The sequence below is a fragment of the Triturus cristatus genome, chromosome 4_1 (assembly GCF_964204655.1).
Source record: "Triturus cristatus chromosome 4_1, aTriCri1.1, whole genome shotgun sequence".
In the NCBI taxonomy this organism is placed as follows: domain Eukaryota; kingdom Metazoa; phylum Chordata; class Amphibia; order Caudata; family Salamandridae; genus Triturus; species Triturus cristatus.
The window spans coordinates 703,006,200-703,033,031 of NC_140585.1; positions in this window are offsets into that span (position 1 = coordinate 703,006,200).

The following is a 26,832-nucleotide window of genomic DNA, read 5'->3' on the forward strand; positions in this document are numbered from 1 at the left end:
TCACTGCAAAATTGAGGCGTGACCATGTTGTGTTTTGTGCCATTTCCTGTCGCGGGCACTAGGCCTACCCACAAAAGTGAGGTACCATTTTTCTCATAAGACTTTAGGGAACGTGGGGTGGGTGGAAATTTGTGGATTCACGTAGATTCCAGAACTTTCTACCACAGAAATGTCCTGGATTCCCCTGGGTGTCTAGGTTTTAAAAATGTATAGGTTTGCTACGTTTCCCTAGATGCCGGCAGAGCTAGTGTTAAAAAACCACAGCTAGACACTTCGCAAAAAAAGGGTACATTTTCACTGTGAATATGTGGTGTGTTCACGTTGGGTTTTGAACCATTTCCTGTCGTGGGCACTATGCCTACCCAAACAAGTGAGATACCATTTGTCTTGGAAGACTTTGGGGAACGAGGGGTGGGTGGAAATTTGTGGATCCACGCAGATTCCAGAACTTTCCACCACAGAAATGTGGGAAAAATGTGTTTTTTTCACAATTTTTTAGGTTTGCATGGGATTCTGGGTAACAGAACCTGGTGAGAGCTAGCTAAGTCACCCCATCCTGGATTCCCCTGGGTGTCTAGTTTTCAAAAATGTATAGGTTTGCTAGGTTTCCCTAGGTCCTGGCAGACCTATGGTTCAAAAAGGACAGCTAGGCACTTTGCCAATAAAGGGTCATTTTTCACTGCGAAATTGAGGTGTGACCACGTTGCGTTTTGAGCCGTTTCCTGTCGCGGACACTAGGCCGACCCACACAAGTAAGGTACCATTTTTCACGTAAGACTTTGGGGAACGCGGGGTGGGTGGAAATTTGTGGATCGACGCAGATTCCAGCACTTTCCACCACAGAAATGTAGGGAAAATGTGGTTTTTTGGACAATTTTCTAGGGTTGCAAAGTATTCTGGGTAACAGAAGCTGGTGGAAGGCAGTCAAGTCACCCTATCCTGGATTCCCCTGGGTATCTAGTGTAAAAAAAAATTATAGGTTTGCTAGGGTTCCCTAGGTGCTGGCAGAGCTAGGGTTAAAAAACTACAGCTAAGCACTTTACCAAAAAAGGGTAATTTTTCACTGCAAAATTGAGGTGTGTCCACGTTGCGTTTTGCGCCGTTTCCTGTCACGGGCACTAGGCCGACCCACACAAGTAAGGTACCATTTTTCTCGGAAGACTTTGGGGAACGCGGGGTGGGTGAAATTTGTGGATCCACGCAGATTCCAGAACTTTCTACCACAGAAATGTGGGGAAAATGAGTTTTTTTGGTCAAGTTTTTTAGGTTCGAATGGGATTCTGGGTAACAGAACCTGGTGGGAGGCAGTCAAGTCACCCCGTCCTGGATTCCCCTGGGTGTCTGGGTTTTAAAAATGTATAGGTTTGCTACGTTTCCCTAGATGCCGGCAGAGCTAGTGTTCAAAAACCACAGCTAGACACTTCGCAAAAAAAGGGTACATTTTCATTGTGAATATGTGGTGTGTTCACGTTGGGTTTTGAACCATTTCCTGTCGTGGGCACTATGCCTACCCACACAAGTGAGGTACCATTTTTATCGGGAGACTTAGGGTAATTCATATTTGTAAAGCAACTGTTATTACCTATTGATTTTTTATGCATTTCTGCCTTACAAATGAAAGGCATTGTGTAAAAAAGAAGTCATTTTGAAAAATAACCGATAATTCTCATGCTAGTATGAGTATTCCCAATTTCGAAAATGTGCAAGTATGTACTGTTTCTAAACTCTATCATTTGTTCCCATTTCAGAAATACATAGGTGTCTTTCATACCGATTTTTCCATGTATACATTTTCGTCAGGTTCTTGGTGAACCTACAAGTCCTATATATCCCCACAACCAGGAAGGTCCAGCGGATGTAACGGTATAGTGCTTTCAAAGAGCTGTCATAATTAGAAGAAGTTACAGGTGAAAACGTTGACACAAAAGGCTGTTTGTTTTCAACTAATTTTTAATTTTTCCTATATTTAACTGTTAGTTTCTATAAAGAAACCTTGATGGATCTACACAAATGACCCCTTGCTGAATTCAGAATGTTATATACTTTTCAAAAATGTTTAGCTTTCCAGGATCCATTATTGCTTTCATACCCATTTCTACCATTAACTGGAAGGTGGTTGAAAGCACAGAAAATTGCAAAAATAGGCTATGTCCCAGAAAATTGCCAAAACAGTGTAAAAAAATTTTGGTTTTCTGACAAAAGTCTGTCATTCCCTAAAATCTGGGAAAATGGTGATTGCAGCCCCACAAACCCTTTTTTGATACCATTTGCAGAGAAAAACCCAGACGCTTTAATTTGCAGCCTGTTTTTCCAATTTTTCCCAAAAAAAACAACATTTTGCTGTATTTGGCTAATTTCTGGGACCCCTCTAGGGGAATCCACAAACGCTGGGTAACTTTAGAATCCCCATGATGTTGGAAGAAAAGGACGCAAATTTGGCATGGATACCGTATGTGGTCAAAAAGTTACAGGGGCCTAAGCGCGCACTACCCCAAATAGCCCAAAAAAGGCTTAGCATAGGGCGGGGAAAGGTCTAGCAGCGAAGGGGTTAAAGAAAGGTGGTCATCAACATCGAACAAGATGAGCTTGGAGATTTTAACTCGCCAAAACATTGCTGATCCTTCAGTGAACACTGAATTTCCAATTATGGCAAGTGGAATGATTGTCAATGAGAAGTTGGTGTCTGCAGAGATTTATTCACAAGGTAAAGGCCATATTGTTCAAGAACTTACCAGAAAATTGGAGGAAGCTGACCACCATGTTGTGCCTCATGCTGAGTGGGCTGTTCAAAATGGTTCCAATTGAGTCATTGTACTGTCAAACAATACAGATGTTATTATTGTGCTTCTTAGATTTGTTGCAATGTTCATAGGTCAAGGATTGTTATGGATACATCATGGAATAGGTGAGAAAAGACACTAATTCCACTACATATTCATAAACCTGATGCAGAGATGCCCGGTGTTCTTATTGAGGCACATATTTTTATGGGTGATGACATTGTAAGTTAAATTGGAACAAATATTGGGGCTTTAACTGCTAAATCTGTGAAGTTTCTAAAAGGATTTGCTGAGACAGAAGAATATGACTTTAAAGACATATAAAAATACCTTGTCTGTGTGTAGAAAAACGAGTACTGACTGTCACACATTTTACGATCTTTAATATCGTGAGTTTCAGAGATGAGTCCAGCTAAGTGGCCTTCCACCGACATCACATTCTGTGAGTCGACACATTAAAAAAGCGTTCAACTTGATCGGTAGATGTGATAATGTTTTGGATCATGCATACCTTGAGAAAAATATGTGTGAATTTGATTGGGCAGGTATTGACAGGGTGTTAAAAACAAAAAAAAATCTAAAACCTCTACCCACAGAAAGTACATGTATATGTACTTGGAAACCCTGTGTTACAAAAAGATGTCCCTGTCTATATGCTCATCTCAAATGTCCAACATTCTGCAAATGTACCACGAGAGATTGCTGAGAAAATAAAATAAAGTGAACTATGGAAATGAGTCCAAAACAGGAGTGAAGAACATTATTTTTTTCATATTCAGATCATAAACATGGTTTGATGTACACATAAAAGGATTCAAAACCCTTATTATTTGTTTCATTTCTATATATGCCTCTTCTTCCTCCAATATAGCCACCATTTTGAACAATAGCAGAAGGGTTGCTCTGAGGAGTTATTTTCTGTCTCTATAAGAATACTTGACCCCCAAAACCTATGTTTTGACACCAAAATGGAGCATATAGGTCTCATGGTTCCTGAAATACTATATCATCACTGCAACATACCCATCATTTTTAAAAATGTCGTCCAGAAAAATTCGGCCCAGATTAGCAAGGACTACCCAAACTAAATTAATTCTCTAATGATCCAAAAACACAAATCAACAATTTTAATATCTCTGGACAGATATGTTATTTACAGAGGTAGAGGTGGAATTATTTACAGCTTCAACGCATGTTTTCAAACTTAAAACACATTTTTAAAAAGTGGTGCAACACTAACAGAATAGAAATGCAGAAATATTATCTCAAGTCTTCCAAATTGCATTAAATTATGGTACCAAGTCAAGTCAAGTCAAAGTAGTCTTTATTTCGAATATTTCATCTTAAAAGACATATTTAATAATTCATTAAAATGGTTAAAATTAGTGTGGAATTATTTGCAACATAGACATAAAAAATCTTTTGATAAATAACAATTTAAAAGCAAAAATAAAAGAGTATTAAACAATTCAATAGCAGCGACTTGAAATTGATTAAAACATACTCCATAAGAATAAAAGATACTGTGCTTCTGTATTTGGGGCCGGGGGGGTTGAATGTGTTACGTCTACTCCGTAATAGCCAGGCCCAGCTAATATATTTGGCTAGACCAATAACCACAAGAGAAGATGTATCTGTCTTAAGAATCCTTCTAGCGGCCTGGGCTGATCAGACACCTAATTCACGACACACAGGCCGCAACCATGCTCTTCTGGGTTGATCATATTTCGGGCAAACGAATAAGAAATGATCATCTGATTCAACCAGATTCTTACAAGTTGGACATTTATCATTGCCGTTAATGGTCCAACTTGAGGTAAAAGAGCATAATGGAAGGGACCCGGTTCTGAATTGGTGATATAATTTCCGGTCCAGCTTCTTGGTTATTACATCCCAATATGCCTCGAGAGAGGGTTGATCCTTGGTAGACAAATAAATTGTAGTCAAAGAGCTGTCAGTCAAAGAAGAATGGCGTTTATGCAAAGACCATTGCCGGTATGATTCCCTAAAGGTTTTTTTGGGGGGAAAAACGGCCGACACAGGGTTAGACCACAGATCGCCCATACCCATGTCAGTCAGAATATGTTTAATTTCTGACAGCCAGCCAATTCTATGAGAGCTCCCCAGGTCTTTTACCTCCAACAGTGCCTTTGCATAAAGGGATAACTCCGGGGTAGTCCATAGGCGACGCCAAAACGCCAAGGGCCTATACCGGATCATATCTTCAATGGGCTGACATCCTAGATCATAAAGCAGGGGAATACGTGGGGCAGAGGTAGGTAGCTCTACTAATGACCTCAAAAAGTGGTTTTGGGCCACCCTCAGAGGGTCCAATTTACTGAACCCCCATAACTCGGCACCATACATAACTGCTGGGAGAATTTTGGATCCATAGATTTTTATCAATGGTGCTACAGGTTTGGTACAAGATTGCCTATGTTCTTTAAGCGGGGCTCCACCTAGTTGTGAATGCTTAAGGCTGAGGAGATCGATCTGGGGTCTTCAACTTAGATTGTCACTAAAGGTGACCCCCAGATAGGTAAAGGTGGAAGTCTGTTCCAGCGTAGCACCACCCATTTCAACCCTGGCTTTGACGGGACGAGGGCCACGGAGGACCATAAACTTGGTCTTTCCCACATTTACCTCAAGCTCATGTTCGCGGCAGAATAACTCAAACCGTGACAGTGCTAGTTGAAGCCCCTGTCGGGTTTTGGAAATGAGGAGGGTGTCATCCGCGAACATGAGCAGAGGAACTTTCATGCCTGCTAGCGTGGGTGCATCTGTCGGGAAATCTGAAAAGTACCTGATTACACCATTTATAAACAGGGAAAACAAAGTAGGGGCCAGTACGCACCCTTGTCTGACCCCTTTGTCCACATCAAATCTCGCAGTCACCTCCCCTGGTTTACCCCATCGAACCTGGGCATATGTGTGTGTATGCAAAATAACTAGGAACCGCAATAGTTCAGCCGGCATGCCCATCTCCCGGAGGACTTCCCACAGTTTAGGTCTTGGCACCGTATCAAACGCGGACCTGAGATCCACGAAGGCTGCAAAAAGCATCCACCCCCCCCAGGTAGACTTCCTTCCAATAAAGAAGATAAACCTAAAGGCTTGGTCTATGGTTCCGACGTGCGTCCGGAACCCTGCCTGGAGTGGCGTTAAAATATCATTTTCAGAGATCCATCTGGTGATGCGACCCAGCAACAAACTGGCAGTAATTTTTTGGGTTGCGTCGATAAGACTGATCGGACGGTAGTTGGCAGGGGCAGAGCGATCACCTTTCTTATAGATTGGCAATATCTCTGCCCCAAACCAAGATTCCGGAACCGACGCACCACTGGCCAGAGCATTGGCTAATGTTTTTAGGTAGGGTACCCATAAATCCTGCTCCTGCTTGAATAGATCAGCAGGAATGCAGTCAGGTCCTGGGGCTTTTCCACTCGGTAGCGATTTCAAAATTGTCACCACCTCACTAGTGGTGAACTCTAACACTGCGGCACCACCAAACAACCGTAAGGCGTTTAGAGGCGTCTCCCTGGATTTAAACTGGTTTTCAAAATAACTAACCCACTGACCAGGTTCGACATGGTTAGCCGGAATCATAGCCTCCGGGTTCCTACCCCATTTTAAGAGGTGCCAAAATTGAGTCATGTATCTGCCCTCACATGCCTCATATAACTCTCGCCAGCGTGATTCATCCCAATTTGATTTAGCCAGGCTTTGGGCAGATTTATAAGCGGCTCTACAGCTCCTGATCGATTGCGGGTGCCTAGATTTGATTGCTGAAATCAGTGCTTTGCGTGACTCTCTACAGCCTGCATCAAACCACGAGTTTTCCCTCTGACGAGTGGTTTTTGTAGTGGCAGGGACCATTTTAATTAAAAAAAATTTTGATCCCTGTGAACAGTTCACTGTGGATATCCGATATGGAGTTTATGATCCCTTCCTTTGACTCACAATTAGACAACTTAGACATTGCTGCATTAACCAAATTCCTGATAGCAGCCCGGGTAGATGGATCCGAAGCAATTTTGGGCCAGCGGACCCTTCTCATATCATTAGACAGGGTGACTTGCGCATACAGAGGACTTCCATTGTCATTTTGGGGCACAACAAAACTACTATCGGCTAAAGTCAGCAACAGGGGGTTATGATCACTTTCTAACCTATCAGTAACCACCATATCGATGACATCTGCCCACAGCTCACAATTAACCAGTATGTAGTCAATTCTGCTCCCACTTCTACCATTATTAAAGGTTATCTTCCCCTGCCTGTCAGATGATGTTCTACCATTGACAGCCCTCAACCCCATTTCTAAGCAGAGCCCCTTCAAAAAAAGGGCTGCTTGAGTCCATTTGCTAATAGGGTTTAATTCTAATTGGGGAATACCCCACACAGAATCCTCAGCCTCAGATAGTTTTCCGTCATCTGACCCCAATGGTTCGAAACAGGTATTAAAATCAGCTGCCACAATCCAATGGCCAACTCTAGGAGTATTACGAAGTAGTTGGTCTAATACATAAACTGAGGGGGAACATTTACCTCCAGGAACTCCCCTAGAATAGACATTAATTATGAGGATATTAAGACCCTTTGTAGAGGAAGCTCGGATGGCTAATATGTCAGGACTATCTATCGGAACTTCCATAACTACAATACCCTCACATTGGCAAACCCAGATTGTCAAACCACCCACCGATCTACCTCTAGTACCCTTGATAGCTGGTTTAGAGTAGTTCACGTACCCTACTCGAAAAATGGGATCAACCGCCCACGTCTCCTGGAAGCACCAAATATCAACCTGTTCTACAAACGACACCCAATCAGGAGAGGTCAATTTTGATTGGAGGCCAGCTATTTTCCAGGAGGAGAATAATAGGTTACAATTGGAGACCGACGGGTTCGGCATACAAGCCTCCGTATTGGAGTCAATAATAGAACATACACTGGGTGATTTTAGGTATTCAAGGGAAGTAGGTAGGGCAGGTTCCGCAACATGTGCCGTGGGTTGCAAAGGAGGAAGTGGCTCCCAACAATCTGGCAGTAAACTCCCAGTTAGATCCATCCAGGGCAAAACAAAACTATCCCCCTGTCAATCGTTGTCCTCCAAAGATGAAAGAACAGCGAAACTGTTGTTTAACCCAACTGGGTGGGAACCTAGTTGGGGGTTACGATAGGGGGCACATAACTGCATATGGGTCGCAGCCCTTACAGGCCTGTAAAAATAACCCAGAGGAAGGATCAAAATCTCATCTTGAGAGGGAACATGATATGAAGCCATCTCCAGTGTACGTTCACCCAAAAGGCGGGACCTGAAACTTAGCACCACACAGTCACCTGTCATGGCCTTTTGAGTATGACCAACCCAAGGCACCCGCCTGACCATTTTAAATTCTTCGAATAAAGGTTGGGTCGCCCCAAATTTCCTATCAAGGTAGTACAGAGCTTTATTTTTTAAATTGGACCAATGCTCACTAGACCCTTCCGGCAGTTGGGGAACATTGGCTAGAATGACTGTATAAGGGGTGGCCTCAGAAGGGAGAAGTAAACTTCTTAGTGCTTCGAGAGCCACTGCATTAAACGTCACAGGCCTAGTTGTTTCCTCTAAGGGCTGTTGATCAATCAACGGTCTTCTTACAGCGTTAGGGGCGGTCGTAGGCCTAGTAGGTTGGGCCCCTGATGTTGAAGGGGCCTGGGGGGTACCAATACATTGAGCAAACACATGTGAACTCTTAGCAGTGTAGTTTATGCATTTGTAGGTACAGAGCAGAATGTGTAGATCACTGCTTTCAGCGGCTAAATTATTGCCTTAATTTCCACTGTGAAGTACATAATCAAATTGGTACAAAGCATACCACAGTTTTATAGTATTAACTTTCCTTTGATACAATACTTACAAAGGCATTTTTTCTGTCTCTAAGCATAGTAAATAATGGGTCTTATTCTTATCCAGTGCCCATGTACTAAATATACCACCCTTGGAAGGACCACATGTTAAATTGGCCTTGCTGGGAATCAAATTTTCAACCTGCAATTCCCGCTCAAATGTCATCAGTGAACCTTTAGCTCCTTGGGTCATCTTGCTCACTCTATAACTTAAGGTAGTAGGGGTGCCCTTAGTGACCATATGTAGTACTTTCTAAAATGACCATTTGCATGAATCACTAAGCATTTTATGGTAATAACTCATGTTTAAAATAGTGCTTAACATCACCGTGCATCCATTATTAAATGCTGTTCTTATTCTTATTTGATTGTATTCACTTTGTAGACTCAGAATGATGAAAGGTTCATTTGGCCTTGCTGCTAAGAAGATGTGCAGTGATTTGCAGATTTTGAGCCACAAGCGATATACTCATCAAGCCATCTTCCTAGTAGAAATGTACAGTAATCTTTCAAACGTCCATCTAACAGAAGGTGATTATACAACCATGTCTTACTTTTCTTTAAAAGGTCTAGGGACAGATATTGTATTGAATGGCAAATAAATGTTTTCCACAAGATATGCATACACATTCCTTTTACCATCCACCTTCTGTCGCTGAAGTTAAAGTTACCGCTTCTCACGGTTCTCTGCCCGAGGCAGAAAACTGTGGCTGCTATACATATCAATTGAGGTTCACACAAAGTACCAGAAGAAGACAACTTCTCGCCTTAAAATATATATGAAGAAGCAAGCCACATAATACCATCTAAAAAATCAAGTTTTATGATACAACAGTATGGAGTGTTCACAACAAATAGAGTGCCATCTACCATCAAAGACATGCAATATCATGATCCAGCCATTCTTATACAACTGTTGCGACTTTTGCCCACTGTAAATTGTTATTTTGTTTAAATTAGGAGCTATATAGCTTGGATTTATTTTGTTATATACTGTCCTCTGTCAGTGGAGTTTATCCATAAGAATTTCTCAAAGCCTGCAAGATGGCTTAGTCAGTTAATCAAGCAATGCTGACATTTATTGGCAAGGCTAACTCAGCCTTTTATCCTCCCAAGGTTGGTAAGCTCAGCACTGTCAGTACCCTGTTCAGAGGACTACAAGGCAAGCAGGAAATACTGTGCCCAATCATGGGGTTTGAGGCCTTTTACTCCTCGTCCCAGGGCCCGACTAACTAAGGGTCCTGGAGAACTGGGCCAAGTACCTATTCAGCACTTTACTCACTGGTAGAGGATCCAGCAGTCCAAGGATTATTGGTGGTTTGAGGGGGGAGGTAAACACAGAAGGGGGTGAACACAGGTTCACAATTCAAAATACATTCAGTAGCATCAATAAATGATTGTCGAGTCAACTGATTTCTTTTACTAAAAAAACAGGATTTTGGAAAATGGCCCTCTCTGAATGGTCACCCCAAACATTTTGCTTTCCTCCTCCTCTTTTTCCATCCTCGTTTCTGTTGGCCTTAGGACTCTGAGCTCTTTACCACTGCTGACCAGAGTTAAAGTGCATGTGCTTCTCCTCTAGACATGGCTTCATTGACGTATCCACAATTGATATATTTAATGTATCTGTAAGTCCCTAGTAGAGTGCACTACCTGTGCCTAGGGCCTGTAAATTAAATGCTATTAGTGGGTTTAAAGCACTGATTGAGCCACCCACACAACTAGCCCTTTAAACATGTCTCATGCCTGCCGCTGCAGAACCTATGTGCAGTTTACACTGCCATGTCAACTTGACATGTAAAACCCCTTGCCAAGCCTTAAACTTCTCTTTTATTATATATAAGTCACCACTAAGGCAGGCCCTAGGTGAGGTGCTGTATAACTAAAAGGTAGGACACAAACATTTAGGTTTTGCATGTCCTGGCTTTGAAAAACATCATATTGCAAGGCTGGATAGGCAATCCAGCAAAAAAGGGGGAGGCATTGCCTGCATCTACCGCTCTAATCTTCTTGTCACGGATCATCTTTTACCACCCCCCAGGCATGAATGACATCTTCACTGACCACCTCATGGAACTAATTACAGCCAAGGTTTCCTCCAACTCCAACAACATTTTCCTTGGTGACTTCAACCTTCACTGGAACGACCCCAATGATCCACATTTCAACGCCATCCAAGATCTCCTTGCCAACTAAGCCATAATCCAAGTCTTCTCACCCCCTACACACTCGAAGGGCACCACTCTAGACTAGATCATCGCCAAGGAATCAACAGTCGAGCTTATTGCTATAGACCCTTGTGATTGGTCTGACCACTACGCTATCGCCTTCGTACTACCTGGGACCCTCAAAACACGAGCTCCACAACAGGTGATTCCTAAACGCTGGGTTAGAGACACCAAGAACCTTGATCCTATTGAACTGGCAGCCGGTTGCCAGTCTGACCTACCCCCCCCCCCATATCACAATGGTCAAGGACCTCAACGATCCTTACTCTGCGACTATAACTAACATTCTTGATGACCTTGCCCCCCTAAAACTAAAAAAGAACCCAAATCAAAGACAGAAACCCATGGTTCAATGGATCCCTCAATAGTGAGAGGAGATACCTGCGGCAGTCAGAAAGAATCTGGAGACAGCACCCCTCAGCCGCTCATTTAAAACATCTCCGCCAGACCAGAAGTGCCTACAACGGAAACATCCTCAACTCGAAAAAAGAATTCTTCAGATCTGAACTGGGGAACGCCAAATACAGACCGCGCAAACTTTTTGAACTGGTCAAACACCAATCAAACAAACTGGCCAAAACATTGAAACAAAACCCCAAGTTACTAATATCATCGGACGAATTCTCCTTTTTCGCAGACAAAATCACATCTTTAGGAAACAAATTTAGATCCGCCACTTACTCTCAACCCCTTCCAGATCTACATCCTCCCTCTGTGCCGCCTCCTAAGGCTTCACCCAAAAACCAAGCACATTGGACCGACTTCAAAATCTACGACGAACACTCTGTCTCGAAAATCCTCTCCACCTTAAACCCGAACAACCACTTTAATGACCCACTCCCCTCTAACTGCCTAGCTGCCGCTTCCCAATCCATCATTCTGAGCTGGACTGCAAGAATCAACACCTCCCTGCTTCAGGGATCCATACTCAACTCTCTGAAAGCTGGCCAAGTCCTCCCCATTTAAAAAAAAACTTCACTGGTTCCTGCCTCCCCTGACAACTTCAGACCTATTTCTAACATCCCACTTTCAGCTAAAGTTCTGGAGAAATGTGTGCGACAGCAGCTGAGCCAACACATCACCAACTTCCACCTACTTGGGTGCCAATTACGATCCTGTAAAAACCGGGTACGAACCGTCGGACGGAGCATATTCTCCGTCCGACACGTACCCGGACGTCAAAATTTACAAACATGGAATTACGATTCGCACGGGAACACCATTTCCGTACGAATCGCAAAAAACCCCGACCGAACAAAATAAACATACAAATGCGATCCGGGAAAGCGCCGACCTGACGTCGGGACGCTCGCAGCCTGCCATTCACGAACCAGGAATTACGATTCGCACCGACGTCATCCCGCACGGTGAATATTTTCCGGCTGCCAAAAACTGCCGGGAAATCAGGACGACGCGAACAAGGACCACCAGTACGCGACGGACAGACAGGACGACGCGAACAAGGAGGACCAGTACGCGACAGGACGACGCGAACAAGGAGTACTAGTACGCGACGGACAGACAGGACGACGCGATCAAGGAGGACCAGTACGCGACGGACAGACAGGACGACGCGAACAAGGAGGACCCGTACGCGACAGACAGACATGGACCCGAACCTACGTGTCATCCCGGCCCTCATAGCAGTCGACCTCCTCTACAGGTTCGGCCGCAGACGCCGCAGAAGGTCAGAACAACTAAGGGAGGGGGGAAAGTGGGGTGGGGTGGGGGTGGCAGGACCAGGGCAGGCCACAAACCCCCCACCAAAGTCTCACAGCACACATGCCCAGGACATACCTGACTCACATGCCCTGGTCACTACGAGGGGGTGGGGGCGTGTCCAGCTAAGCCAGCGACCGCCACAACGGAAGTCCGTCACGACGCGAACCGGCAACACAACCAGACAGGTACGTCCCGTACCCACGCCTGAAGAGCGTGGGTACGAGTCGTACCACGCCCACACCCACGTCACCCCAACAATGGCGGGACGGCTCGTACCCATGTGGCAAAGGCCTGGGTACGGCCCGCACAAGCATCACATAGCGTGGGGACGGATATGTACGGACCCTACCCCCACCCCGTATGCATGGAGTGTACCCCCACCCCAACAGTGTAAGTACGACCCGTACCCACACCCGCGTACGTATGGAGCGTACCCCTACCCCAACAGTGTAAGTACGACACGTACCCACACCCACGTACGTATGGAGCGTACCCCCACCCCAACAGTGTAAGTATGACACGTACCCCCACCTGCGTATGTATGGAGCGTACCCCCACCCCAACAGTGTAAGTACGACCCGTACCCCCACCCGCGTACGTATGCAGCGTACCCCCACCCCAACAGTGTAAGTACGACCCGTACCCACACCCGTGTACGTATGGAGCGTACCCCCACCCCAACAGTGTAAGTACGACCCGTACCCACACCCACGTACGTATGGAGCGTACCCCCATCCCAACAATGTAAGTACGACCCGTACCCCCACCCGCGTACGTATGCAGCGTACCCCCACCCCAACAGTGTAAGTACGACTCGTACCCCCACCCGCGTACGTATGCAGCGTACCCCCACCCCAACAGTGTAAGTACGACCCGTACCCACACCCGCGTACGTATGGAGCATACCCCCACCCCAACAGTGTAAGTACGACCCGTACCCACACCCGCGTACGTATGGAGCGTACCCCCACCCCAACAGTGTAAGTATGACCTGTACCCCCACCCGCGTACGTATGCAGCGTACCCCCACCCCAACAGTGTAAGTACGACTCGTACCCCCACCCGCGTACGTATGGAGCGTACCCCCACCCCAACAGTGTAAGTACGACCCGTACCCATACCCGCGTACGTATGGAGCGTACCCCCACCCCAACAGTGTAAGTAAGACACGTACCCTGACCTCGAATGCATGGAGCGTAGCCCCACCCCAACAGTGTAAGTACGACACGTACCCATACCCGCGTACGCATGGAGCGTACCCCCACCCCAACAGTGTAAGTAAGACACGTACCCTCACCTCGAATGCATGGCGCGTAGCCCCACCCCAACAGTGTAAGTACGATACGTACCCCCACCTCGAATGCATGGAGCGTACCCACATCTGTGTATGTCATGAGTGTACATATTGTGAAATTGGAGAGGTGGGTGCAGAGTCCTCCCAGCAGTGCCCTGAGACAGGAGGGGTGGGTGCAGAGTCCTCCCAGCAGTGCCCAGACACAGGAGGGGTGGGGGCCTATCACTCCCAGCAGTGCCCTGAGACAGGAGGGGTGGGTGCAGAGTCCTCCCAGCAGTGCCCAGAGGCAGGAGGGGTGGGTGCAGAGTCCTCCCAGCAGTGCCCTGAGACAGGAGGGGTGGGTGCAGAGTCCTCCCAGCGGTGCCCAGAGGCAGGAGGGGTGGGTGCAGAGTCCTCCCAGCAGTGCCCTGAGACAGGAGGGGTGGGTGCAGAGTCCTCCCAGCGGTGCCCTGAGACAGGAGGGGTGGGTGCAGAGTCCTCCCAGCAGTGCCCAGAGGCAGGAGGGGTGGGTGCAGAGTCCTCCCAGCAGTGCCCAGAGACAGGAGGGGTGTGTGCAGAGACCTCCCAGCAGTGCCCTGAGACAGGAGGGGTGGGTGCAGAGTCCTCCCAGCAGTGACCAGACGCAGGAGGGGTGTGTGCAGAGTCCTCCCAGCAGTGCCCTGAGACAGGAGGGGTGTGTGCAGAGTCCTCCCAGCAGTGCCCTGAGACAGGAGGGGTGTGTGCAGAGTCCTCCCAGCAGTGCCCAGACGCAGGAGGGGTGGGTGCAGAGTCCTCCCAGCAGTGCCCTGAGACAGGAGGGGTGGGGGCCCATCACTCCCAGCAGTGCGCATGGAACGCAAAGGGTGGAGTAGTCACAGATACCATGCCCACAAATGTCAGTCAGGTGCACAAAGACCCTGCAGTACATGTACCACATGTGTGCGAGGCTGGGAGTATACGCATGCATAGCGCAGAGAAGAAAACATGTACACATGAAGTCATGTCAATAGGCCACATACACAAGTACAATGACTACCAAGGATGCCACGAATGATGCAGGTGGACACATCGCTCAGCATGCATGTGCAAAGGTGAAGGACTACGTCACACACCCAGCTAATGGACACACAGCTCTGTGCCAAAGTCAGGGGACACCCTGCAGGGAAGAAGTCAGGGTACACAGAGGAAGGAATGCACCTTGGGACAATTGCAACATGCAGCAACTGCTTACATGAATGGAGAAAGCTAGCTAACACCGTGTGATGGCACACAGATCCCAGGGTCCCCCCTATGAGCAGCACACTACTACATTTCCCACACACCCAACACATGACCAACACCCACAACCATGTAGCAGCCCCACCAACAGCAATGCCAGCAATGCAGGAGGGCAGTCCAGGAGTCCCAGCTGGATGGGGGACACAGTGGGATGCGTGTTCCCTAGCTTGCCTGCACAGTCACAATCCGTTGTCTTCCACAGGGGTGAGGGCATCATGTGGGGGGGAAGAAACAGGCACCGCAGGGACAGGAGGGTGAAGGGTAGGCGTCGTCGGTGCAGGGATGGAGGACTCCACCACAGGGGGTGGGGCAGGGCCAAAGGCGGAGGCCAGGATCTCGCTGCACACCTTAGCAAGGTCCTCCAGGGACTCCCCTGCACCCGAAGGAACCACAGGCCCCAAGGAGGGGGGGGTCAGAGGGATGGGTCGCAGCGCCACTGGGGGAGGGTGTGGACAGGGGGGGGGACTCAAGCACCCTGACCGGGGACCTCCTTGACCGCTTGCGGGGTGGTGTCTCTGTGGGGCTCAGGGACAGAGCGGCCATGAAGGAGTCTTTGGGGGAGATGTGGCCAGGAGAGCTGAGGGGAGGGGATTTGGAGGGAGTGGATTGGGTGGAATGCGGACTCCCACTCTGGCTGCGTGTCACACGTTTGCCCCCCGACCCAGTGGGTGTGCCTACTGCACCCTGTGTGTGCGTGTCAGGAGGTGTGCGGCGGACCTTCCCTGCTGGTGTGGTGCCTGTGTCTGTTGTGGTGGGTGCATGCTTACGTCTGGGTGTATGTGGGACAGGCATGGGAGTGGGAATTGTGGAAGGAGCAGGGGTTGGGGGTGGGACGTAGCGCTGCAGGAGACCCACTGCTGCAGTCAGTGTGGAGTCTATAGACCTCAGCAAGTTGCGTTGGTCAGCCTGCGATGAATGAATGCCCTCCAAGTATGCCTCCATGTTGTTGAGGACCTGGCTGTGGCCATGGAGGACATTAAGGATCGCAGTCTGACCAATCTGCAACTGCCGCTGGATGTCCACAGACTCAGCATTGGTGGCAGCAGTGGAGACAGGGGCAGGGGGTGCGGTTTCTCTGGCAGGAAGGAGACATGTGGTGACCGGGCACGTTGGGAAGGGACACGAGCACGTGGGAGGCGGCTGATGCCAATGGAGGGGGCGGTGCCAGATGTAGGGCTGCTGTCAGATGGTGGTGCAGCCACCGCCCACTCGGAGAGATCCTCCTCGGACCCGTCAGCTTCATACTCTGTTGTGCCAGTCGACAGGTCCCCGGGTTCACTCTCCTCCGCCTCAGTCCCACTCGAAGTGCCAGCCCCGATGTCACCGCTGGCACTGGTGCTCAGTCCCTCCGCGCCGTCTGTGTCCATGTCTCCCTCCGTGTCCCCCTACGATGCTCTGGGCAGGGTGAAGAGACAGAAAGTAATCATACACCTGTATACATATGTCACATGAGTACAATCTACGTAGGTTACAGTGCATAGCCTGAAACAAAGGATGAGTTACAACTACAAAACAAGGTACATACGTAGGCCCTGCAAGACACAGTTGTGTGACCCACCATGCCATGGAAAAACTATGGAGAGCATGACACAATAGCAAATGAGATGACATGGTATTCTGACTGAGGAGCAAGGCCCTGGGGACAATACAGCACTGCATCTGCACCACACAGCGTGGCAGGAAATTGGGATGAGCAGGGACCAAATCCAGGAACTAGAGGCACATGCAGCATAGGTAATACTGAGAACATGCCCACCCTGACTGGCATGCTGCACCTTGAGTGTATGTCCAGACAAACATCACACACTGGCCAGTCTGAGCAAGGAGATGACAGGTCTTGACATGTAGGCCATGGCCGCCCCACCCACCCCCTACATGAGACAAATCTGTGGAGACACAGGAAGCACTTACATCTCTTAGTCTGGGTGAAATACACATGGGATGCAATAATTCAAGATTGCACACCAAATACCCAAGGTGCGCCTGTCCAAAGAATCATGTACAAATGGGCATCATCAGATGATTGCTACAAGACACACAGGCAATGGCCACCGTAAGTATGTACTTGGAAAATCAGGTCAGGCTGGACAGTGGACACTTGTAATACATCTCACGTCAATAAACATGGTGCCAGGGGACAATGGCACAGAGCACAACCTATGCTGTAGACACAGAGATTGTCGACATTCTCGGATTACACACACGATACCTAGGAAAAGATGCCCCTGGGGACAGTAGTGGCCACACAACTCCATGCTCCTGAATGGAAATGACTGCAACACACGCTAACATCCCTGCACTATGCGTAACGCACACTCATGCACATCATGTCACAGGCCACCACATGGGACATGCCTGCTGGAAGGCCTCGCACTCAAGAGATTAACTCCCATGTCTGAAATCAGCATTAGTGCCAACTGACATGGAACCCACAAGTCCAGAACTGGACACGGCACAGGCAAGGTCACTAAACCTGTTACACACCACCCCCACACATGATGCTGCAGGCATTGTACACTTGGAGAAGGTGTCAGGCTACATAACTTTGTGATGGAGTGACTACACAGAGACCAGGGAACACATTGCAAGGTGGGGAAGGGAGGCAGGAGAGGCCTGCAACACTGTGGGTAACAGGATCTGCACAGCACCATAAACCCTGGAAGTGTATCCATGGAACAGTGCACTTACAAATGCTGGTGAAACACAACAAACACACACATGTACCTACCCCCTTCCGGCTGCTGCATGTCCTGTAGACACCTGTCCAAGTCAGGAAAGACCACCGCCAGCACACGTTTCTGGATGTGGGAGAGATGGCGGCGCCCGCGGTTCTTGTGGCTCTCAGGTGAGTCCCCCAGCAGGACCCGTGCGATCCTCCGCGTCCAGCACCGGATATCCTGCCAGCGTTTCCTCACCTGGGACAGGTGCTGCCTCCGACCATCCGCACTCCTCACGGCGCTGACGGCGTCCAGCCATATCTGCTCCTTGGCAGAGGCGTCTACCTGTGAGGATGAACAAGTGACACTACATCAATACACCTTGCACATGTCACGGGGACACAGATTAGAACACATTTGCTGTTTACAACAAGGCATAGTATGCATCCAAAGCATTGCACCTTTGTCATAGGGACATGATCCTGTGGGGGAAGGCCAAAAGCAGTACGTGCCATTGAAAGTACACAGGTGGAATGAGGGCAACTACACAATCAATGATCCAGGCTCACACTGTGCATCACACCCACCCCTCCTGTCTCAGGGCACTGCTGGGAGGACTCTGCACACTCCCCTCCTGTCTCAGGGCACTGCTGGGAGTGATAGGCCCCCACCCCTCCTGTCTCAGGGCACTGCTGGGAGTGATAGGCACCCACCCCTCCTGTCTCAGGGCACTGCTGGGAGTGATAGGCCCCCACCCCTCCTGTCTCAGGGCACTGCTGGGAAGACTCTGCACACTCCCCTCCTGTCTCAGGGCACTGCTGGGAGTGATAGGCCCCCACCCCTCCTGTCTCAGGGCACTGCTGGGAGTGATAGGCACCCACCCCTCCTGTCTCAGGGCACTGCTGGGAGTGATAGGCCCCCACCCCTCCTGTCTCAGGGCACTGCTGGGAGGAGTCTGCACACTCCCCTCCTGTCTCAGGGCACTGCTGGGAGGACTCTGCACACTCCCCTCCTGTCTCAGGGCACTGCTGGGAGTGATAGGCACCCACCCCTCCTGTCTCAGGGCACTGCTGGGAGACATCAGGCATCCCCCCCCTGGGACCCCCCCTACAGTACATAGCATGTGTGTCACACCTGGACACAATGGCAGAAGTCACAGTCACTAAAAAGGGACACAGTCTGTGCCAGTGGACACTGAACTCACCTGATAACCTGGTCGCCCATACAGCATGGGGTACCGTGGGAGGATCACATCCACCAAAGCCATGTTCTCCTCCAAGGTGAATGGCTGTGACCTCTCCACAGCCCTTGACATGGTTCCAGGGAATCAGTAGCAGCAGCTGGGTCGTGGAATACAAAGATGTGCAGGCAAGTGCTCCCTCATGGGACCTGGCTGCCTTATATCTGCCTTGCTGGCCCATCTCATGCACAGGAGTACAGAGTGATTGGTCACTCACATTTGCATCCTATGTTTCCTCCAATCCCTTCAAACCTAGCAGTCTGTGTGTTCTCTATCGGTTTCATTCTCCTGCATGATGTCAGCCCCACAAACACATTGCAACAAAGTAGATTAATTCCAACTGACTTCTGCTGTGCACCTTCCAGAACACATTCAAAATTTGAACTTGGTCTCCATGACAACCAGCATGCATGTAGGCCTTAATACTTGTCCCTCATGTGTCCCCTATGTAATTTGGAGCTTCACACACAGGTACGGTGCGTTCCGGGGCCCTAGGGCACCCCAAATGCATTGCAACGGCCCGTACATGCGTGCCTACGTTCACTATCACTATGGGTGTCCTCGCGTATGCGTACTCGTAGTGGTACGGGCCGTACACACGCCTGTACGCTCACTATCACTATGGGTGTCCTCGCGTATGCGTACTCGTAGTGGTACGGGCCGTACACACGCCTGTACGCTCACTATCACTGTGGGTGGCCTCGCGTATGCGTACACGTTGTGATAGTGAGCGTACAGGCGTGTGTACGGCCCGTACCACTACGAGTACGCATACGCGAGGCCACCCATAGTGATAGGGAGCGTACAGGCGTGTGTACGGCCCGTACCACTACGAGTACGCATACGCGAGGCCTCCCATAGTGATAGGGAGCGTACAGGCATGTGTACGGCCCGTACCACTACGAGTACGCATACGCGAGGACACCCATAGTGATAGGGAGCGTACAGGCGTGTGTACGGCCTGTACCACTACGAGTACGCATACGCGAGGCCACCCATAGTGATAGGGAGCGTACAGGCGTGCGTACGGCCCTACCACTATGGGTGTTCTTGCGTATGCGTACTCGTAGTGGTACGGGCCGTACACATGCCTGTACGCTCGCCATCACGATGGGTACACATACGGCAGCACTCCCATAGTGATATGGGAACGTGCACAGGCCCTCTTCGCAGCAGTACAGCGGTTTTCACACATCACAGTGGTGACAGGCGGCACACAGGTAGGGATAGGGGGGACATACTTGTCCATGGATGGACATACTTGTCCATGGATGGACATACTTGTCCATGGATGGACATACTTGTCCATTAATGGACATACTTGTCCATTAATTGACATCAAGGCATCGTCTGTGCATTACTACATGTGTGGGGCACAGGTGTGACGGCCTGTGATGTGGAACATTACTTCTGAGTCGAGAAGGCACCAGATGTATGATGAGATGTCTACAGATGTACTGTGTGATGGTGCAATGTGTGCCAGGCATGCCCTTGACTCCTTTGACATGTGTGCATGTCGTACTGCACACTTGGGGTGAGCGTTACTGGCATGGCACGGACACCAACACACGGAAGTGTCCCCTGATGCCCGGTACAGGGGTTACCACACCTGACTTGTCACTACCCACGGTGCACAATGTGACTATGTCATGTATGTGTGGGGGCTTCCCATCAGGTTGATGTTGGAGCACCCTCAAAAGCTGCAGCCGTTGCAGCAACCAACATGTGTCTGTGTGTAGATTGACATTGCACACTGTTACGCACACCATGCCACATGTGGTATTGGATGTGAGGTGCACATGTATGCATGGGACACGGAGTAGCGTGACAAGGACATGTCTGCATCCTCACAATGAATGTGTGGTGAGTCATGACATGTGCACCTTCATGGCAAGGTGTGTGGGCTGTCCTAGTGTAATGTCATGTGACCTGTGGCTCTAGTGTTCCGCTACCAGTCTCTGCAATCGGCATCCTACTTCTGCTGATGTGTGGGCGTATGTCACTCCTGTCTTGCGTCTGGCTGTTCACTTGCACTGGGACACAGCTATTCCCATGGCATGGCATGGGGAGGTTCTCAATCTCCGTGTGTAGCTGGGTCTTGGTAGGAGTGTCACCTTGCATCCATACGTGTCCTGGGCATGTAGCACATACCTGACTCCCTATGTAGCATATATGTATTGACAGATTAACATGTGCTCAGTACATATGAATTGTTGTCGTAGTGCACTCACTCTTCCTTGTCACTTCCAAATTACTGCAGAGCGCCGCCTCTTGCCCGACCAATTCCGGACTTGGCTGCCATGCGGGAGAATGACAGCATCCGGCTCTACCGCTTCCCCCAACCGTTGATTCTGGAGTTGACGGCGAGAATGGCACCACTATTGCAACCGCAGCACAGGTATCCTACGGCACTGACACCCCAGCTGAAGGTAATGGCTGCCCTACATTGTCTTGCCACGGGTACCTTTCAAAATACCATAGCTCATGTTGGTGGCATGTCCCAGAGCATGTTCTGCCATGTGCTGCATGATTTCTTAGAGGCCATGTTGATTCACCTGGATGACTTCATCAAGTTCCCAACCCCTGAACAGTTGACTGCGGTCAAGCGTGGATTCTATGCCCTGGGAGGGATGCCCCATGTCATTGGGTCCATAGATGGGACACATGTAGCCTTGGTACCACCACACGCACGGGAGGTGGCGTACCGCAATCGAAAGCACTACCACTCCATCAATGCCCTTGTGGTGTGTCAGTCCAACATGGTGATTTCACATGTCTGTGCTCGTTTTCCAGGATCAGCACACGATGCCTACATCATGAGGCGTAGCAGGATGCCTGAAATGATGATGCAGCTGCGCAACGAAAGAGCATGTGTTGTTGGTGGGTACAGTCTGTCTGTCCTGTATTTTGCATAGCCTACCAGCACGACCGCTTCACCACTTCTAACGATGTCCATGTGCTTCCCATGTAGGGGACGCTGGCTATCCCAACATGCCATGGCTGCTCACACCTCTCCGCAACCCCATCACGCCGGCCCAGCTCCGCTACAACACCGCCCATGGCCGGACAAGGCGAGTGATAGAGAGGACGTTTGGCCTGCTGAAGAGCCGATTTAGGTGCCTCCACAAGACCGGCGGCGCGCTCCCATATGCCCCTGCGAAGGTCTGCAAAATCTTCATGGTCTGCTGCATGCTGCACAACATGGCAGTTGAGAGAGCTGTGCCACTCATCCTGGATCAACATGACGAGGACCATCCACCCGTGGAGGACGAAGGGCTTGGCAATGGGGCTAGTGATGTGGAGGATGTGGAGCCGCAAGAGGACATCCGGACTCGGCTCATACGCGACTTCTTTGCTCAGTGGTGAGTACCAGTGTCTGAGTGTGCACGCATTGGTCCCCGTGTGGCATGTGTTGTGATGTGTGTCTCCACCTGCATGTATGGCACGTGAGTCAGAGGTGTGTGTGGGTGTGTCACTGGAGTGATGGTGGCAGTGATGGTTGTATTTCCCCAGTCATAATTGTGACCTAGCATGTTGTCATCCATACATGTGTCGAGTAAATGCACATGCAAGTGGCTGTGCTTTTTGGGGCTGACTTCTTGTGTGTCTCTCTTCCCCAGGTACTTGCGCATGCCGTCTGCTGCTTGCATTGTTGTGGCACTGCTATTCCTCATGTACACGTCATCGTGGGCTGACTCAGCGTTACAGGCACGGACACGTTAGGAAGTCTCCATAGGGTAAGGGATGCATCAGGGGTGTATTGGGTGTGGCGGTTGTTCACGATGAATGCACACTGCCCCATTCGATGTTTGGTTCCTCTGCAGCCATGTAGCATCACCATGGGACACGACATGCAGCTGTGTACACCTGAATAGATGGTCTGCCTGGTTGACAGTCATCAGTGATGGGATAGTGGATTGTGATGATGGCATCAATGTGTGTGACACTGCCCTCGGACACATACGGTTAGCATTGGCTTGACATGGTGTGGGACTTCCACATCAGCGGATCAATGGTGTATGGCAGTCTCTCCGTGAGCAGCTGTGGGTGTTTAGCTGTTAGCCGACACTTGTGTGCCACTTCCATGGCTATCACGCATTTGTGCTGCAGAAGGGGGGTTCCAGTGTTGGACCCACATGTTACTCCACAAGATGTGTTCATGTGTACTTCAAGTTGCCTCTGCAATCCCGAAAACATGACTAATAAAGGTGTCCCTATGCCTCCAAGGTGCCTCTTCTCCGTCAATGCTGGTGTGTTGCCACGGTGCATCCAGCATGTCTGGCATGGTTTTCCCTGATAGTGGCTATGTGTCGATGTGTCGAGTAGCAAGATGCAAGCTGTGTGTGTGGGCTGAGACTGTGTATTGGGCATGATGTCCATGACTGTGTGGGTATTGTGACATGTGCCATCCCCATGCATCCAACGTTGGCCAGGCCCCCATTCTCTGCATCTACCGGACTCAAGCTTGCAGGACATGGTTCTGCCACCTGTCTACACATACCTGGGTGCCCCCCAGGACCCTGGACATGATCCCTGACCTCTGCGCATGACTGTTGCTGTACTCAATGTGTCTGTCAGCACAGTTGTGCGGCCACCCCCTCAGCTGGTTGGGCCCATCACGGGTGTGTATGGTGCTCCATGTCTGTCTTGCCTAATACACTGTGACCCGTGTGTCCTGTGCCAGACTCAGGCCCCAGGGTGTGGATGGTTGGAGTCAAAAGAGAGCTCAGGCATGTTTAGACTTTACAACGCACATGTAAGGTAATAATGCAACCAGCAGGCATCTTCTCTTCATGGTGTAAATTTTTATTTTTTGGGGGGGGGGGATAAAGTGAGGGGCTTTCCGGGAGTTTGGAATCCAAAGTTCAGTAGGGGAGTTGGTGTCCTTGCCATTGGAAATCCTCATAGTCCATGCCACAGTCTTTGTCAACATTGGTCAGACAGTGACCAGCAGGGCCATGTGGCAGAGAATGTCTCTTGATGCTGTGATGCTGTTGCTCCAGTGGGCCAGGTGCCAGGCCAGGTGTCCTGGGAGATGGTGATGTAGCGCCGACCCTCACGGTCCTTTCCGTGGACGACCCGGCCTCCTGCGGGGACCCTCAGCAGCAGGCCGTGACGATGTTTGGGATGCTCCGTCGGATGTCTCCTCCTCCTCCTGATCCCTCCCTGTGGGTGGTGATGTTCTACGCCGTCTGGCACAGGGAGGGTTGCCCATGTTGTCGGCCATCCGACGGAGTGTATCGTGAATCCCCTGGAACACCGTCACTTGCTCAGCCTGTCTGTCCTCCATCCTCCGTTGGTGTTGCAGTAGACAGGCATGTTGCTGGGCCTGCTGGGTCTTTATCTCATCGAGGGTCCCCTTGATCTCATTGAGGGTGGACACAACCTGGGCCATGCCCGTGGTGTCCTGCCGGTATGTGTTCATGATGTTACGGACATGGGCAAATACCGGTTCCCCAGCCAACTGGTCAGGCTCGCGCCTCCGCCGTCCTCCACTCCCACCACCCCTGCCCACTTGCACCTGGCCTGCCCTTGTGGGTACATCGGGTCTCCGGGACCCCTGAGGGGTGGCATTGGCGTTGTCACCTGCCTCCTCCTGGGTGCCCGGGACACCGTGTCCCTCCTGGCCAGCCTGGCTGCATTGTGGTGGTGGGGCAGGGATCCTGGGTGTCTCCTGGGATGTGGCAGGAGTGGGGGTGGTGGTTGGCACAGTTGTACCTGACGCAGGTGCTGCAGGTGGTTGGACACCAGAGGTGCCAGGTCGGTCGGGGTCGTCCACAGAGTGGTGAGAGTCGTCGCTGCCGGTGGGCTCGGGCTCCCGCAGATCTGGGTCCTGTGAGTTTTCCCCCCCAGTGTTGGGGGGCGAACCACGACGTTGACCTGTGTGTGAGAGAGACAATGTTAATTTTGGTCCATGCAACATCCATGTTTCATCAGTTTCAAATTTGGCACTTTTCCTCTTGGAATTAGGATCTGTCTTGCATTCCACTCACAGTGCACTTGTGCATGGGTGTGTCCCTTGGGCACCACTTTGGCCCCTTTAACTATGTGTGGCACAGTCTTACTTGCTGCGTCAAGTGTGACTGCAGTCAGCAGTGGAGTGGGCAGGTGTGGCGAGCCATGCATTGGCACCTTCCGTGTAGCACTGTACATGTGCACATGGAGTGGATCCACACACTTATATAATGCAGGTAGCTGTCGTTGTGCTTGTGAACAGGTTGTGACATGGCCCTGTGTTTTGCCATGGTGAAGAGGGGGGGTTCTGGCACTGGCCACCCTTGGCTACATGCACGCAGTCTACCTGCTGACGAGCAGACATTCCCACACACCACACGGCTGATTTGCTCTCCCTGTGTCTCCCTCCCTCTCTGTCCCCCTCTCCCCCCCTCTGTGTGTCAGCCTCCTCCCTCTGTCCGTCTTCCTGTGTCTCCCTCCCTCCCTCTCCCTCCCTCTCTGTCCCTCCCTCCCTCTCTGTCCCCCTCTCCCTCCCTCTGTGTGTCACCCTCTGTCACCTCAGCCCAGCTTCCTAGACACACACTTTTTCCAGTCCTTTGAATGGCCCTTGGCTTGTTGCTGTGAGTTTGTTTCTGATCTCCAGGCACCCATTGGGTGTAGTGTCTGTGTGTGCGCTGCTGCTGTGGTTGTGTGTGCTGCCACTCTTTCACAGTGTTGGCTGTTCATTAGCTGCTGTCATGTGCAAAACAGTGCCTTCACCCCATGTGTTGATGCAAGGCGTCCGCCATTTGCTGGCGAGTCTTTCCTGTGTGGGGACACACTGTTTGTCTGGCTGTGACCTGGGCCATATGGGCAGAGGGCATTGTTGTCTGCTTCTGAGTTGCACTATGTGATTTTTGGGGCCCACCCTCCCGCCATCCGGGTTACCGTGTCATGTGTTGGTGTCTTCTGTGGCCTGTGACTTGACATTGTCCAGCTGGGTGCATGGGGCATGGTGGCGGCAGTGGCATGTGCGTGTTCATGGAGTGTGGTTGAGTCATGCGATAGGTTGGGGTGGTTGCGTGCCTGTTAGTGATTTTGGTTGTGGATGAGGTCCCCCCCATGTGAGGTGCGTTGTTCGTGTACTCACCCGGGTCTCGGAGTCCTCCTAATCCTTCGACTGCCTCCACCGGCTGTATGGCCATCACCCTCTCCTCCCAGGGCTGGTAGTGTACGGGTCTGCGGGAGAGCCCTCCTCCAGTGGCGTTGGCCTGGTTGTGTTCCTCCAGCATCTTGGCTCGGACCCTCCTCCGCAGATCGTACCACCTGGCTTGGCATTCCTGCCTGGTCCTTCTGGTGTCCGCAACAGCATTCACAGCATCGACGATGGTCTGCCACATGGCTGTTTTTGCTGCAATGCTGGTCTGTCTGACCAATGTTCCAAAGAGCTGTGGCTCGACTCTGAGGATTTCATCAACAAGGACCTCCAACTCTCGGTTACTGAACTTTGGATTCTTGTTAGTGGGCATGGTGAGGGGTGTGGGTGTGGATGGTGGGGGGTGTGTGTGGATGGTTGTGGGTGTGTGGGTGTGGTTGTGCAGGTGTGTGTGTGTGAATGTTATGAGGGGGTGTTTGTGGAGGTGGTTGTGTGAAGGTGTGCAAGTGTAAGGTGTGGTGAGGCTTGTAGTATGGTTCTGTGGTGTCTGGCAGCAGTGAGTCTGTTGCAAAGGCCCATGGTTTGTGTGTGTGGGCCCTTTTTATTGGTCCATGGGTGGGTGTGGCTGTGTTTGAAGTTTGGGTGGGTGTGTTATAAGGAGTGGTGGTGTTT